Source organism: Eleutherodactylus coqui, chromosome 2, assembly GCF_035609145.1.
Source record: "Eleutherodactylus coqui strain aEleCoq1 chromosome 2, aEleCoq1.hap1, whole genome shotgun sequence".
NCBI lineage: Eukaryota > Metazoa > Chordata > Amphibia > Anura > Eleutherodactylidae > Eleutherodactylus > Eleutherodactylus coqui.
The window spans coordinates 138,237,528-138,254,918 of NC_089838.1; positions in this window are offsets into that span (position 1 = coordinate 138,237,528).

A 17,391-nucleotide genomic window follows, 5' to 3' on the forward strand; every position below is an offset into this window, starting at 1 on the left:
ATTTGGTAAATATCTCAATATAAATTGTGTTTTTTGCGTTTCTATTGTCCCTAGAGTAGCAGCATGATTTACTCCAATAATTTAAGCATGCTAGCTGCTTATTGAAATCATATTACATTTACATGTAACACAAAAATGAAAAATTACTCAAATACATTAGAGATTAAAGAGTCACAGTAAATGTGAAACAAAACACAAATTGTAAAAATATTTCTGCATGTATAATTTCAATGTCACCTACATAACAACTACTCTATATTGTCCTACATAAGATATTCCATAGGGAATAATTTCACAGCAGGTCTTCAGCATGAAAAACACAATATGGTACAGTTTAATATTAACTGTAGAGATGAGATGTTCTAGGTATTTAGCCCCTCTTTGAATTGATTTGTGGGATTAATTACTTTACCCCATTTCATTATTTTCCCATGAATCACAAAAGCAAATAGGTAACCTAGGAGACAAGTATCATTGTGTGCTGAATAGTCAATACTAAGCTTATTCAGTATACTGAATATCAGACACTTCCAGCAAAGTACATCTTTGGAGAAAACAAGTGGCTGTTAAATTCTGATCATATACCAAGTATATGTCACAAAGGAAATTCTGTATTGCTACTTTAGTATTAAAAGACAGCCGGTTTTAGAAAATCAAGAGATCCTTCAGGTTACATTCAAAATGTGAAAAATGTTAATACTTTTATAGTAAGATGCAATCACTTAGAATTGCAGGCTGAAGGCTGGAAGAGAGATTCTAATGACAATATTTCCTGTTCTAATTTCCGTCTGGTGCAGTGTATTTGTGAATTCAGTATCAAACACATTGGGAAATTTATTAAAGGCTTCACACAGAAAAAAATTGATGGTAAAAAAAAAGAGTACATGGCCCATTCAGTCGGCACTTATATTATTTCTTTTTTATTTATCGTTTTGGATAGATCTATGCTTATCCCAGGCATACGTGACTTCATTTATTGTTGTTTTTTGAATTACATCTGCTAAAAATTTGTTCCGAGCATTTATTACTCTTTCAGTAAGATATTTTCTGACATTCCTTGTGATCTCCCCCCAACTAATCTCAGATTGTGCCCCCTTGTTCTAGTGTTCAGCTACCTAATAAAACACTTCTGAGCCTTATTTATACCTTTAACATATTTAAATGTTTTGATCACGCTCCCTCTCTCACTGTTTTCCTCCAGACTGTATAACTTCTTCTATTTTATCAATGTCTTTCTGTAGATGAGATCTGTAGAACTGAACACAGTATTCTAGACGTGAACTCACCAGAGCTCTTTACAGTGGTATCACAATCTCTCTCTTTCTACTGGTTATACTTCTAACTATTCATCTAAGTTTCCTTATCTGGCTGACGACTCTAATGGTATAGAAAAGTCACAAATTGCAACACAGCATGTCTGTTCTATAAATTGCAAAGTTTGACACTTTTCAAAAGTAGTAAAAGAAGTAGCTGGGCTTTAGTCGAAGGGCTCTGGCCTTTTGTAAACTGACAGACTTACCATCAATTACAGCAGAAATTGGCACACATTACAGCGCAAATCTATGTCTGCTCATAGCATGCATACTGTTTTAAAATTCTGGGGTAAAGACAGCCTGACATATATTAAATTCCTCAGAAGCATACACCTCTTACTATATTTGGTGCATTTCAATGAGACGATCTTCAATATAAAACAGGTGTATGAAACGTCAGTCTTAATAAATCTGTCCCATTTATTTTTAAACGTATAAACATATAGCATTATTTTTTTTAAACCCATAGAATGTAAATAGCTGTACTTGTTGATTTGAATACATCTATGGTCTCCCTGATAATAGTGCCCAGGACATCAGAAATAGACATCAGACTCTCTCACTAATACAGCTCAGGCTTCAACAATGTGCATTCAAGAGATCATATTTCAGGTTGGAAGTAGGATAAAAAGTTTTCAAATTTTAAATTTACATTTAAAAGCATGAAGTTGTAAATTTTCTCATAGGCCCACGGCTCTTAAAATGATTCTAAAATTAATTTTTTTTTCTTTGAATACACATTCTCTGATGTTGCACACTGTAGTGCATTCATTACCTAGCATCCATTTGACTTTTATCTGGATGGCCACTTTGTGATCACAGGTAAACAATGAATTGGTCACATGAAGCTCTATATTCCTCCTCTGCTACAGTGCATGGGTCTGTATTTGGTCTCTATTACACAGCAGAAAACATGAGAAGAATGTAGAATAAATCAAACAGCTTCAAATACATTCAAATAAGATGAAGATGAGGGATAATTGTGTAGAAACATACTATATTGCATGCGGTGTGTGTCCTGAGAAAGAAGGATTGGGGACAAATAATGTAGTAAGCAACAATAGCTTCCATGTACCATCAACATAGCTAATTTAAAGCATTCAATTGAATCTTATAAGGGGTCAATGAGAGATAACGACTAAATTAAAGCTTTCTATGAAGACACTCTTCTCAATTTTCTGCAATTAAAATTGAACTTCATCTCTGGGTCCTTTCAGGATACAGTAACAATAGGAGATGGAAACAGTCTTTATGCATGTAATGTAATCACGGTGGAAGATAAAGTGGTCTGGATTTGCAGACTAGAAGGTGAAATTTAGCTTACTGAAATGAGTCTGGAAAGCTGAATTGATTCGATTCATAATAAGCACAATTACCTAAAAAGTACAATTCAGTTTCAACTAATTACTCAGTCTAAAACTAACTTCATTACACAAGTGTATAACACATTCAAATAAGAGCAAAGACACTGAGGATTACAATTCAGCATCTCACTGTTACAAATTGTTCATTGAATATACACAAGAAAATAGTTATTACTACCACTTTCTTAAAAGAAAATAATGTAATATATGTTAAACCCTTTTGCATTGCATTTCTAAAGATGTCCTCATGGTAACCTGAAAATACAATTAACAGGTTGTCGTTCCTCCAAATTCACATGTTTAACTAATGCTCAGATGGGACATTTTTAAATTAGCTTTACAGCTGAAAAACAATTATTGTCCCTGTGATCAAGCATCCCTATAATGAGTATAATGATAAGGAATGTGATTAATGATAATGATAGGAGTCTCAGAGGTGAGAGACAGCTTGGAATTACTGCAAAAGATGGAAGGAAAGGAAAGATTGAGGAGAGTGACTGTATCATAAAAGATATCTGCTTTTAATTTCTGGAATTCGCCTGTTGGTGTTGGTAGTTATGAAGGAATGGACCCCTTTCCAATTTTTGCTATGGGGACCCTTAGTTATTTGTGAAAATCCTTTTTAAATTTTGAAGTAAAGTAGGAGTTCCAGAAGAAAGTTACTCAGTAATATCTAAATATTTATAATAAGGTGTTGCCAGAGCAACTCATTGAACATTCTGATTGGACACACCAAAAATAGACATATTAACATTTACAAAACAGTTAATTAATCACCAGTTACATGGCAAAATACAAAAATAGGAATTAACAGTACAATTCTTCAGCTACCCTTTAACAACCTTTAAAGGGACACTATCACCATGGGACAGCACCATAAACTAAGTTATGGTGCTGTGCGGGAGGTGATGGGGAGCTGGAATATGCATATTTTATGCTCATTGTTTTCGGCGGTGTCCTCCAGTAAAGTTCGTGGTCTATGGGAGAACATGTGTACAGCGGTCTGAAAAGAGTCAAATCTGTAGACCACCAATGTAGTTCACAGAGGCCCCTGCCATTGAGTTTACCCATCACCCCGCAGCTCCTCATCACCCTCCTGAAACCGCACCATAACTTAGTTTATGGTGCTGTTCTGTGTTGACAGTGTCCCTTTAAAGCATATCTTAGTTGCTTAATGGGAGTATCATACCTCACTTCAAAGATTAATCAAAAAATTTTAAGTCTCCCAACAATTCTTTTTCCAACCTTCCAGCGATACCCAAAATACCCCATTATATCTGTCTGACAAAGACATACACCTACCCAATATTAAAAGCATCAGGAATGTTGCATCTTGCTGGTAGAGAATGACCCTTTCTATCCTACCAACTTCTTTTTCACTTTTAGCTTGTCCACCCTTTCTTTTCACCCACTATTCCTAATATATGATGAGGACAAGCCAACAGAGTTTTCTGAAATAACTTTTTGTTAACTTTTTTTGATAACCCAGCATATTAAAAAAGTTAGCTGAACAACTGCAGAGTCTTCATCTGCACATACTAACTCAAAAAATAATTTCTCAAAATTAAGTGATGATATTTAATAATAATTCATTGTCTATTATGGCAGTTTTGTGTTTCCAGATAAATGGTCTTTATCTTTTGAGACAACTTGCATGAATTTGATAGCCTATGTGACAAATAGCATAGTGTTGCTCATCTTGATCAGCTGGGCAATAAAATTGGCCTGATTTTTGCAAAAAAACGAATTTGGTAAGTCCAAACCAATTTCTGGCAAAAATCGTGGGAAAATGCAACTTCCGATAATGCCTGCTCTAGGGGTCAGTGTGCAGCCAGGGCACATTGCTGATGTCACCAAAGGTGTCCACTATCTTGCATACGGGCAGCAGTTTCATTGGACGCCTGCATAACATGAACTGGCCTTGTATAACATAGGCACAGTGTAAGCAGTGACCGTTCTACAGATGAGAATAGGACAGAGAAGCTGCATCATGTTTATATGTCTTTATTACAAATGGTCTATATTCTACCAGATATACTACAGCAAATACATTGATGCTGGTGTGAACGCTTGTATACCAGGGTTATATTGGAGGGAACACAGAACCTGCATCATGTTTATATGCCTATATAACACATGGTCTGTTGTTAATAGGGACCAATATTCTACAGAAGATATATTGCTGCTGTGTGTGAAAGCTTGTATACCAGCAGAGAACTTAAATGGACTTCTATTGGAGAAAGAAAAGAAAGAAAGTACATCACATTTATATGCCTGTATGAAACATGGTATGTACATCAGAAGAGTGCACATTTCTGTTGCTGTCAAAGGATATAGTAGCAAAATAGACAGACAAACTATGCATTAGTTTGTCTGTCTCAGACATTGTTCCAAGTCTCCAATGAAGCCACTGCAAATTATTTGCCGATCCTACACAGCTAACAGTGAGCTTTGGGGAATTTAATTATGCTGCTCACAAAGATACAAGCTATACTCTGTGGCCTACTGTTCTCACAGATCGTACTTCACTGGAGTTGCAGCCTATTTAGCGAGTCGTGTTTTGTTTGTTAATAAAAAAAAACAAAAAGGAAACCAAATAGGGAAACAGCAAATACACACAATGCGTGTCAGTGGTCTTAGACATTGCTAGGACAGGCTACTGCAAATTATTTGCAAGCCTTATGCAGCTAGCATTACGGATTAAGGAATTCAATTATGTTGCACTCAGCAGGTACAATGCACAAATATACAGGCTGTACTGTGTGGCCTTCTCGAGTCAGGCCACTACTAATTATTTTTAGACCATATGCAGCTAGCCATGCGGTTTTATGAATTCAATTATACTGTGCCAAACAGAGAGCTCACAAAGATACAAGCTATACTTTTTTGTCTTCTATTCTCACATATTGTGTCTACCAGGGATTGGGGCCTATTAGGTTGACAGTGTCATTTGTTAATATAAAACAAAAAGAAAATCAAACAGGGAAACTGCTAATACACAGTGTGTGTCAGCAGTCTCAGATGTTGATCAGTCATGAGTCTGGCCACTGTGAAGTATTTTCAGGCTTTTTGCAGCTAGCATTGGAGTTTGGGGAATTCAATTGTGCTGTGCCAACCAGGGATCGCTCACAAAGCTACACTCTGTGCCATTCTGTTCTCAAATATCACACAGCCCAGGGATTGCAGCTTATTTAGTTAATTGTGATTTTCTAATTAATATAAAACAAAAAAAACAAACAAACAGGAAAACAGCAAATACACACAATGCATGTCAACAGTGTCAGACATTGTTCAAAGTCACCAGTCCAGCCACTTGGGAATAATTTGCATGCCTTCTACATCTAGCAGTGGTTTTATGCAAGCTACAAAGTTAGCTAATATGTTACATAAAACTATACTAAAAAGTAAAAAAAAAACTAAAAAGGAAAAATGAAAATGCAAAAGATAGGGTACATGGCTGCATTGAAGGTGGTAGGGGATGGGCAAAGTTGGCACTTCAAGCAGCTGCCATTCAAGCAACATTCTGCAGGATGTGATGAAAATCTACCTACGTTACTTAGAAGTGGTTCTGCATGCGTGTTATATCCACAGCACACAGATAAGGTCGTAGAGTAAATAAAGCAGCGTTCCTCAATCACCACCACCTCTTCCTCCTCCCAGTCACAGGCATACCGCAGTCAGTTTGCACCAGTCGGCTGTGAGCATCATCCTCCTACTGCCCCCATGTCAAATTTCCCATGCCCTCTGAGCAGTCATAGAATTGTAGAGTTGGAGGGAAACTTAAGGATCATCTCATCCAACCCCCTGCTTAATGCAGGATTCACTAAATCATCTCAGATAGATGTCTATCCAGCCTATGTTTGAAGACTTCCATTGAAGGAGAACTCACCACCTCCTGTGGCAACCTGTTTCACTCAATAATCACCCTCACTGTCAAGTCTTTTCTAATATCTAATCTGTCTCTCCTCCATTTTGAGATTCATCCCAATGCTTCTAGCGTTTCCTTGGGAATAGAGGCTGATCTCTCTGGATTGTGATAGTCTTTCAGATATTCGTAGATGGCTATTAAATCTCGCACAACATGGTTTGTACACTGCTCACCATCTTGGTAACTCTTCTCTGAACTTGCTCCAGTCCACATGGATTAGTCTGAGGAGATATTTATCATTAATTTTTATGGATGTTGATAGGGCAGTCCCAACAACCAAAGGGAGAGGACCCAGACATTAAATACACTGATGTCCAACCAATGAAGAGGAAGAGGAGGGGGAAAATGATAAGTTGCCTAACCCAACATGTACAGACAAAGAGAATCATGACAGCAACTCATATGGGGAAGAGGAAGTCACAAACATTGTGAGGCAGTATCATGCTAAAAGGCAGAGTAGGGTGTCTCAGACAAGCATAAAGGCTGTACTGTCACAACTACTGGTTGCAGCAGCAAGGTCTGCTCACAGGACTTGCACAGCCTGGGCATTCTTTGACACTACTTGTGATAACAGTAGACAGGTCATCCGTAAGATCTGCAGTAAGCCTTTAAACACAAGAACATAAACAACCTCAACACAATGTGTTTGAACAGTCACATGAATTCCCACCACCCGCTGTCTTGAAGAGGTCACCTGGCCAGAGAACATAAGTCAGACTCTTTCTGCTCCCTCTTTAGTTCAATAACAATAGCAGCTCTCCACACACTGTCAATATTTAGTGAAGAGGTGCCTGAAAAGCCGATGCACAAGGGAAAAGAGAAGTTATTTTTAGTGCAAAGCTCAAACAATGAATAAAATAATTTGCATCAAAGCATCCACTTAGCAGGCCTGCTTACAATTTGTCTGATTGTTCATGTGCACACTTTGTTTTCACTTAGATACTTTCCTCACTTACGAACTCTAGTGTCCTTCTCATGGTGATGGGCATACAAAGTTGTCCAATGTCCATCACTGGTCACTACAGCTTTACTATGGCTGTGTCCTTAGTGAATTTGCATTCCAAACTCCTGTAGTAATACAGTCTCAGCTCTTCTTCCCAGCTCAGTGCTGCTCTAGTCACAGCTAACAGCCAATAGAGTCTCATAGCTACACACAGTCCTTGGTGACTCTCTCCACCATCTCCTCTCTTTGGCACATTTTTCTTACTCCCCCCGTCCTCTGGAAGTTCACACCCATTCTAGGGTGGGTCTGCATTTTGGCATGAAAACATTCGCCCCTGTGAATAATCATTTACATGAGCATACAAATATTAGCAAAAGTGTTCACATTTGTGAAGGTTCCCCTTACATCTGCACCCCTATGGCAGATTCCACTGATTAGTTAGTATGTTGCCAATTTTTATTCAAATACGACTGAGCATAGATTTATATCAAAGACCACAATATGCCCTTAATCTGGTGGTGGTGGTGCTGCAACTGCTCTCCTTCTGCTTCTACAGAAATGTTTGCTCCTACTACTTTTCTCCAAATGAAAAATAAGTCAGTATTGAAATATAGAGCTACAGCTCTCATGTTTCCACAAGGATTACACTCTGCCTCCAAGTTGCCATTGCTAGTAGGGGAATTGCTGGTCTAGTTCCCCTGCTTCTGCCATGTGTCCTCCCCCTCCTCCACGTTTTCCCAAAATGAACATTTTCTAAAGGACAAGAAACAGCTATAACTCTACAGCTTTTCTTACAAGAAGGCGTGGCTGTTCTTTTCACCTTGTAGAATTTGCTGTCTTGTATAGTAAACTTTTTGGTAGCTCTACAGCTGTTTCTTGGAGTAGGACCGTGCTTGAGTGTTGGGTTTATATTGTAGAATTTCTCCTTGTAAAATGACATTACTTTTAAAGCACAGCACACCAGCTGTTTTCCATGGTGCAAGTTTTGATTTAGGAGACCCAATGGTAGGCCTTATTTTGTTTGCAGTGGCACCCCTGTGCTATGATTGAGCCTTACACACCTATACACTACTTTTACCAATTTTTCAGAGAAGAAAAGTGTTGCCCAGATCTGTGGCTGTATTACCATGCAATTTTTTGGAGGGTAACGGGATAGGGGCTTTTGCTACATTGAGGACCTTCTGAAGGGCAAATTAGAGAACCCAATTTGTACTCCCATTGACTTTAACTCTTTCCAATCCAATTTGTATCCTGGTTTTCCTACGGGGCCTACTCTTTTACTGCCATTATACAACGGCACTATATGCTGGCTAAAGCCAGTACTGCATGAGGTGACACGTTGGATAGGCTCCAAAAGCAGAGAGGCTGGCAATATACAGTAAGAGAACCCAGGTGGATGTCTTTCAACATCAGAGCTGTACAGCCTTAAATCATAATGTCTTCAGAGGTCAGACAGTGGATTGGAAAGGGTTAATGGGAGTTGGAATCAGCTGTCCCGAATCATGAAGACTTTTCCGAAATTGGTTTGATACCAACATGAACTGATTATCCTATTAATAGGATCAGTAAGTGTCTGTGTGTGAGTGCCTGTCAGTAAGTGTCTGTGTGAGCACCGTCAGTAAGTGTTTGTGTGTGAGCGCCCATCAGTAAGTTTGTGTGTGAGAGCGGTGTAAGTGAAGCAGAATTGGGTGACTGAGTGACTGCAAGCAGTAAGTGTGTGAGCATTTACAAAAGAAAAAAAAAGAGCATTGTGAACGGGCGGAGGCATGTTGCTAGTCTATTTTTACTACTTCCCAAAGTAAATTGTAGATCCCCATTAGGATAAGCTCCATGCCTGACAATGCCATGTATGCGGTCCTTGATCAGCCGATCGAGGGTGCATACTGTTGTGCAAGATGCGTGCTCATCGCACATTTGGAAGCCCAAATCGTGCATCTAAATGAGGAACTGGCAACACTGAGATCCATTGGCATCATTGAAAGGAGTTTGCTCACTGAGCAGGCACTCCCTGGGGTGGAGGCGGGAGCGGATGGTAATACGGAAGAGCAAGGGGAGCAGGCAGCTAGTTGGGTGACAGTTAGAAGGGGTAAAGGGAAGAGAACCAGGGAGGCTAGTCCTGAACTGGCACACACCCAACAACTTTGCAAAGTTGGCAGGTGAGGGGGATGCCATTACAGAGCCAGCACCACTGCAGCATGACATACCCTCTGAACGCCAGGGAGATGACTGCTGCAGTGAGAAGGGGATGGGGATGCAGGGCAGTCTAGATAGGTACCAGTAGTGGGGGACTCAATTATAAGGGGGATAGATAGGGCAATCTGGGAGGGGCTAGTGAGGATCCAGTGGTCATGGTGCACATTGGCACCAATGAACAAATTAGAGGTCAATGGAAGGCCCTCAAAAACGATTTTATGGATCTAGGATCCAAGCTTAGGACGAGGACCTCCAAGGTAGTTTTCTCGGAAATACTGCCTGCACCACATGCCACACTACAAAGGCAGCAGGATCTTAGGGAGGTAAGCAAGTGGCTCTGGAGTTGGTGTAAGAAGGTGGGGTTTAGGTTCCTGGAGAACTGGGCTGACTTTGCTGTCGGCTATAGACTCTACCGTAGGAACGGGCTGCATCTTATTGGGGAGAAGATGGCTAGAAGGCTGGAGGAGAGTTTAAACTAGGGACTGGGGGAGGGCAAAATGAGAAACAGGGGAGTAGACAGTGTGGACAGCAACTTATGACCAAGTAATGGGAATGGGGGCTGAGCAGAGGGTGGGGTTAGTACAGTTAGAACTGACAGAACAGCCAATAATACCATTAGTAGCAAAATGAATATAAAGATCAACAGCAACCATATAAATTGTATGGCTGCAAATGCAAGAAGTCTGATCGGTAAAGTGGGAGAGCTTGAAGCGAGAATGACTGATGAAAATTACGACATAGGGATAATAACGGAAACATAGCTTGATGATAAGTGCGATTGGGCAGTGAATTTATAGGGTTACAACCTCTTTAGATGGGACCGTAGGGAACAGAAAGGTGGAGGGGTTTGTCTGTATGTTAAATCCTACCTAATGCCAAGGCTATGAGAAGATATAGGCGCAGGAGATAAAAGTGTGAATTCTCTGTGGGTAGAAATACAGGGAGAAAAAAAATAACAAAATCCTGATAGGGGTTTTCTATAGGCCACCAAAAGCAGCAGAAGAAACAGAAACTTTATTATTGAGGCAAATAGAAGAGGTGTCAAACCGCAATGAAGTAATTATTATGGGAGACTTTAATTATCTGGATATAATAAGGGAAGATGAAACCTGCAAATCTCACAAGAGTGATATGTTCTTGAGAACAATTAAAGACAACTACCTTTCCCAACTTGTGTGTGAGCCGACTAGAGGGAGGGCCACTCTGGACTTATTAATAACAAACAAACCGGACCAAATCATGGGGGTGCAGGTGCAGGGACACTTGGGAAATAGTGACCACAATATAATTAATTTCCAGCTTTCATTCAATAAGTAAAGCAAAATTTGATCAGCTCAGAACTACTATCGGTAACATTAATTCGGACAGCGTTCTCAAAAATAACAGTGCAGACAAATGGGAAAAATTTTAAAACATCCTAATTACCTCATGTGAGCAGTTCATACCCTTTAAAAATAAAAGAACTACAAATAGAAGGAAACCAATGTGGCTCGACAAGAGGGGGCAATAAATGGATCGTACTGATTGGGCCACCATTGCTAGTGGGGTGCCACAGGGTTCCGTATTAGGCCCAACCTGTTCAATATATTTATCAATGACCTGATAGAGGGACTGCACAGTAAAATATCAATATTTGCAGATGATACAAAATTATACAAGACAATTAATACAACGCAGGACAATGTGCGGCTACAAAAGGACCTAGATAAACTGGGGGCTTGGGTAAAAAAATGGCAAATGCAAGGTTATGCACATGGGCAGGAGAAACGGACGTCACCAATATACACTAAATGGGGTATTGCTAGGGAAAAGTGATATGAAAAAAGACCTGCGGGTACTAGTAGACTGTAGATTTAACTGGAGCAATCAATGCCAGCCAGCTGCCGCCAAAGCAAATAAAGTCTTGGGGTGCATTAAAAGAGGCATAGGGGTGAGGGACGAGAACATTATTCTTCCACTATATAAGGCACTGGTCAGGCCTCACGGGGAATACTGTGTACAGTTCTGGACTCTGGTGCCCAGGAAAAATGTTCCAGTGCTTGAAGGGGTTCGAAGAAGGGCAACTAAACTAATAAGCGGAATGAGAGGACTGGAATACCCAGAGAGGCTGTCAAAGTTGGGATTATTTGCTCTGGAAAAAAGACGGGTAAGGGGTGATCAAATAACTATGTATAAATACATTAGGGGACAATAGAAGGATCTCTCCCATGATCTATTTATCCCCAGGACTGCGATGGTAATGAGAGCATCCGCTACGTCTAGAAGAAAGCAGGTTTTATCACCAACATAGAAGGCGATTCTTAACTATAAGAGCAGTGAGACTGTGGAACTCTGTGCCTGAGGATGTGGTGATGGCAAAATCCATAGAGGGGTTTAAGAGGAGACTAGATGCCTTCCATTAGGTGACCAGCGGGGTTGTTGATCTCAAATATTGATCCAGGGATTACTCTGGGTGCCATTATAGAGTCATGAAGGTTGCCTTCCTCTGGACCAACAAGGAAGGGGTTGAAACAGGCTGAACTAGATGGACATAGTCTTTATTCAGCCTAACATACTATGTTACTATGATCATCCCTACTTTTTTGGCAATGTTTACACTTGTGTATAGATTCAGGTCTGTCAGGTTTTGGTTGCCTCTAACTAGTAGAATAACATAATTGGTTGCACTATTCCACCCAGTAAAAGAAATTTAAGTCTGAAGGACCCATTGTAAGTCAACAGGAATGAACAGAAAATGAGCCTATCATACACACTACTGATATATGGCAAACAAGGATAATACAGTAAAATGTGCTATTATGTGTGTGTGTGTGTGTGTGTATGTATATATATATATATTTTTTTTTTTTTTTTTTTAAACATCTGTTAAATTAAAAAAGCAGAATGGGAGTGTATTTCACACAAAAGCTAGTAATTGCTAAACAATCTGTACTAAAACATTTAAAATATAATACTCCTGAAGCCACTGTTTATAATACATGAATTTTTATATCATACAGCAGTGATGTTTCAATTCATAAAACATTTGCAATCGAGTTTGTCCTTCTTCCATTGTACTATGTGTCATTGTTTTCACTCTATTGGACCTTTGAGGGTCACTTCAAAAGCATTTAATTTTTCCACTACATTAATCCCAACATTTCATGTGTAGCAATAAATCTAACAATGATATTCAAATAACACCATAGTTATTTGATTGTCTCATTTTCACTTTTCCTGTCACAAGATAAAAGTTAAAAATGGAAAAAAAACATTTTACAATTGCATTACATGCCACAACACAATGTAAAATAATTAATGGTTATCTCACTTATAGAGCATTAATGACTTTCTAAATGTAATACTTTTTATCTGAGCTATCCATTTATTAAACTTGCTACTGCCATCACTGTGGAGAATTTAAGGAAAAATGAACTGCAAGTTACCAAAGTGAAAAAAACTGACTGCTGCTGAAATAAATGGCAATTTTAGAATATTACTTATTTTTAAAGTGACATTTCCTTTAAGGTGCTATGTATATGACAAGTTTAAGTGCATAACAAGAAGAAAATAAGTTCTATGGTGATGAACTAAATGTGTAGTAGGGTAGTAAAGAGGGAAAAAAGGGATCCCAGCCGTGAGGAAGACTTGCAACCTACCAGGTAAGATGGAAGCAGAAAGTAATCAAGGTTAGAAGGTGATTATAATGTAGCAGCGGGGTTTTTGTATGTCATATAGAGATGAGCGTGCATACTCGTCCGAGCTTGATGCTCGTTCGAGTATTAGGGTGCTCGAGATGCTCGTTACTCGAGACGAGCACCACGCGGTGCTCGTCTCGATTAAACGAGCACTGACCATTGAATTCAATGGAGCCGGCAATACAGCCGACTCCATTGAAAGCAATGGGCTGCCGGCTAGCGCGGGATGAATTTTCGTGAAGGGCTTAAAAATATAAGCCCTTACCTGAAAATCATCCTAAAATGTGTAAAAAGTAAAAAAAAATATATACTCACCTTGTCTCGGCCGAACGATGTTAGCCCATTGAATTCAATGGAGCCGGCAATATAGCCGGCTCCATTGAAAGCAATGGGCTGCCGGCGATCGCACAATGAATTTTCGGGAAGGGCTTAAATATATAAGCCCTTCCCTGCAATTCATCCAGAAATGTGTAAAAATAGAAAAAATATATATACTCACCTGGTCCTGGCAGACGGAGTTCAGCTGCGGCCAGCTGGCAGTTCTCCTGAACTGCTCTCTGTAGTATTCAGCAATCGGGGATTTAAAATCCCCGCCTGCTGAATGAGCTGCTCTGATTGGTCACAGCCTGACCAATCAGAGGCAGATCTCATTCACACCCATTCATGAATTCATGAATGGGTGAGTGAATGCTGCCTCTGATTGTCTCAGCGCAGCTCTCAGCTGAATGACAGCAGTTCAGCACCACAGTGCAGGGGACAGCAGGAGAATACACGGCTGTGCACCGGCAGCTGAAGGGAGGTGAGTATCTATTTTTTTTGTTTTTTTAAATCACTTTTAATTCATTTCCAGGGAATGGCTTATATAGAAAATCTTCCCTGAAAAAGAATTCAGGTGTGCCAGCGGACCATTTTCTTCAATGGAGTCGCCGGCAGCAGCAGTGGCTCCATTGAAGAGAGTGCCTGCATTTTTATTCTTTTTTACACTAAAATCTTTCTTTTCAGGTAAGGGCTTATATTTTTAAGCCCTTCCCGAAAATTCATCCCGCGCTCGCCGGCAGCCCATTGCTTTCAATGGAGCCGGCTGTATTGCCGGCTCCATTGAATTCAATGGGCTAACATCATTCTTCTCTGCCACTGCTGTTACAGCTGTGGCAGAGGAGAACGATCTTAATGCTGACATTATTTTTTTATTTTTATTTTTACACATTTTAGGATGATTTTCAGGTAAGGGCTTATATTTTTAAGCCCTTCCCAAAAATTCATCCCGCGCTCGCTGGCAGCCCATTGCTTTCAATGGAGCCGGCTGTATTGTCGGCTCCATTGAATTCAATGGGCTAACATCGTTCTTCTCTGCCACAGCTGTTACAGCTGTGGCAGAGGAGAACGATCTTAATGCTGACATAATTTTTATTTTTTTATTTTTACACATTTTAGGATGATTTTCAGGTAAGGGCTTATATTTTTAAGCCCTTCCCGAAAATTCATCCCGCGCTCACCGGGAGCCCATTGCTTTCAATGGAGCCGGCTGCATTGCCGGCTCCATTGAATTCAATGGGCTAACATCGTTCTTCTCTGCCACAGCTGTTACAGCTGTGGCAGAGGAGAACGATCGTTATGCTGACAGTGGGGGGGGGGGGGTCTCACTCTTGCCACTATTGTGGCTTAATAGTGAGACCTCGGAGCCCGAAATGCAGCCCTGCATGTTGCTCCTCGCCTGCCCTATCCATTTCTGTGTTTTTTACATGACTTTGGTGATTTGCTAAGATTTTCACAAGTGAAAATCTTATCGGAGCACCAGCCATATACAAAAATGCTCGAGTCGCCCATTGACTTCAATGGGGTTCGTTACTCGAAACGAACTCTCGAGCATCACTGAAAGTTCGACTCGAGTAACGAGCACTCGAGCATTTTGGTGCTCGCTCATCTCTAATGTCATAGTCTTTTCTGAGGAGGTAGTTTTTCGGGTTGCTTTCAAAGGTTTTGAAGGTAAGGGAGAGTCTGATAATACCAATCATTCATATTAATTTAATTCAGCGAAAGAAAATAAAATGAATCTGCAATATAGAGAGTAGAGCAAACATCTGTTAAAAAGGGGCCTACAGTCACGAACATGTAAATACACATAGACATGTACACACAAAGTGCCAGTGACTTCCTAATAGGTAGAGCCATCACACTGCACACACTGTGCATAAATAAACACATAGAGTGCAGGACAGTGCAAGTAAATAGTGCAAACCTATATGTATTCCATACAGTGTCATGTTCTCACTTGAAAGCAATGCTTCCAGAGTAGAAGATCAATATGGTATGACATGTGTTGAAAGTATTCTGCACTTTTATCTCTCACTAATTTAAGTAACTGACACATTCCCTGTTCGTTGAACTGTGGAGGACAGAATATGGTTTTAAATGGATGGGGGTAAGTTTGGGTGCTTGGGCAGAAAAGTGGCAAATGAGGTGGAACCCACGCGGGAGATCTGCAAATCAAGCCGCCCATAGGGATGCATTAGCAGCCGCAAAACAATTTAAAGCATGCAGATGCGATTATTTTTTTCCCCCAGCTCACGCACGCAGGGAGAAATCACAGCATGCTCCATTTTTTTGCGGATCCCGCAGAAGTCAATGAACTCAATGGAACGATCCACGGCACAGCCACAGCTGTCACTGTTAATATGCCATGGATAAGGAAGAAATTTAAAATATTGCACTGTCCGTGGATTCGGCATGTCAGCGGTGCGTCCGGACGCATCCGCCATGCTGAAGAAAGAAGATCCGGCCGGCACGGAAAAGACCTGCGCTGGATCTGGAGAGGTAAGAAAATGTCTTTTCCTGTCTATGTCTTAGGGTACAGCTGGATTCAGCAGTGGAATCTGTGCGTGCAAGTGGACATGAGGTCTAAGCCTTACTGCATGTATGGAATATATATTTGTATATATATTTGAGAATTCCATTCTTTAATCTTTTTCACTTCATGAAGTCCCATGTTCAAAAATAGAAAGTGCTGATAAGCCATTCCTCCAGTTAGTGTATAAGAAGCATCCTCCCTGCTTCAGACAAGTCATATTACTAGCATGCAAAATGATAACTGATTGTTCGAACTATTCAGGGAGAAACAGACTTTATAATCCTTTGCTTCTATGCTCTTGAAATGTTTGACCTATGCAGAAAACATCCATAAAACTAAGGAAACGTGAATGGTTTGCTAGTTGGCGATAAGAAATGTGCTATAATCTATACGTACTGTACATTCTGTACAATTTCTTTGGGAACAACATAATACATTATTGAACATACTCGAAAATAGCTTTGTCAGATATTTGAGACCATGATTTTCAAACAGACATTATGGCAGAGACTTCACAGGCATTCAAATATACTAGAAATGTGATTTTATAATTATAGATAGATATCTCAGAACATACTTGATATTTGTGAAATCTTACAACCTGTGAATTCACTTATTTTGTATTAGCAGTGATCCAGCAATGCATAATCTATGAATTAAATCTAAACACGCATAAATGTCAAGAGAGCACCTGGTTCTCTTCATTTCCTGCACACTTTATGCTGCTTCTAGTTACAGAAATCGCAACTGATTTTCATTGCTTGGTATTCTCAAAACAGTCTGACTAATTATTTGTACATATGAATATACAGCATTCAATTTTATTTACATGAGATAAAAGCAAGGAGGCACTTTATGCTAAATCATAGGCCAAATAAACATAACATCATTTTCTAATCTTTCTTCATCTAAAGCCAAACTTTATATTGACAAGTTTAAAGTAGGTAATTCAGATAGTTCAGCATGAAAGAAACCCATATGGGATATTTTTAGCTGTGGCTTGATTCTTCTCTTGAGTATTTGCTCAAGAGGTGAATTAAGTCTTTAATGCTACAAGATATAAGTTTACGTTCTGACAGGATGGCACTTTATGCAACAGGACGTCAGATCACATACTTTGCATGG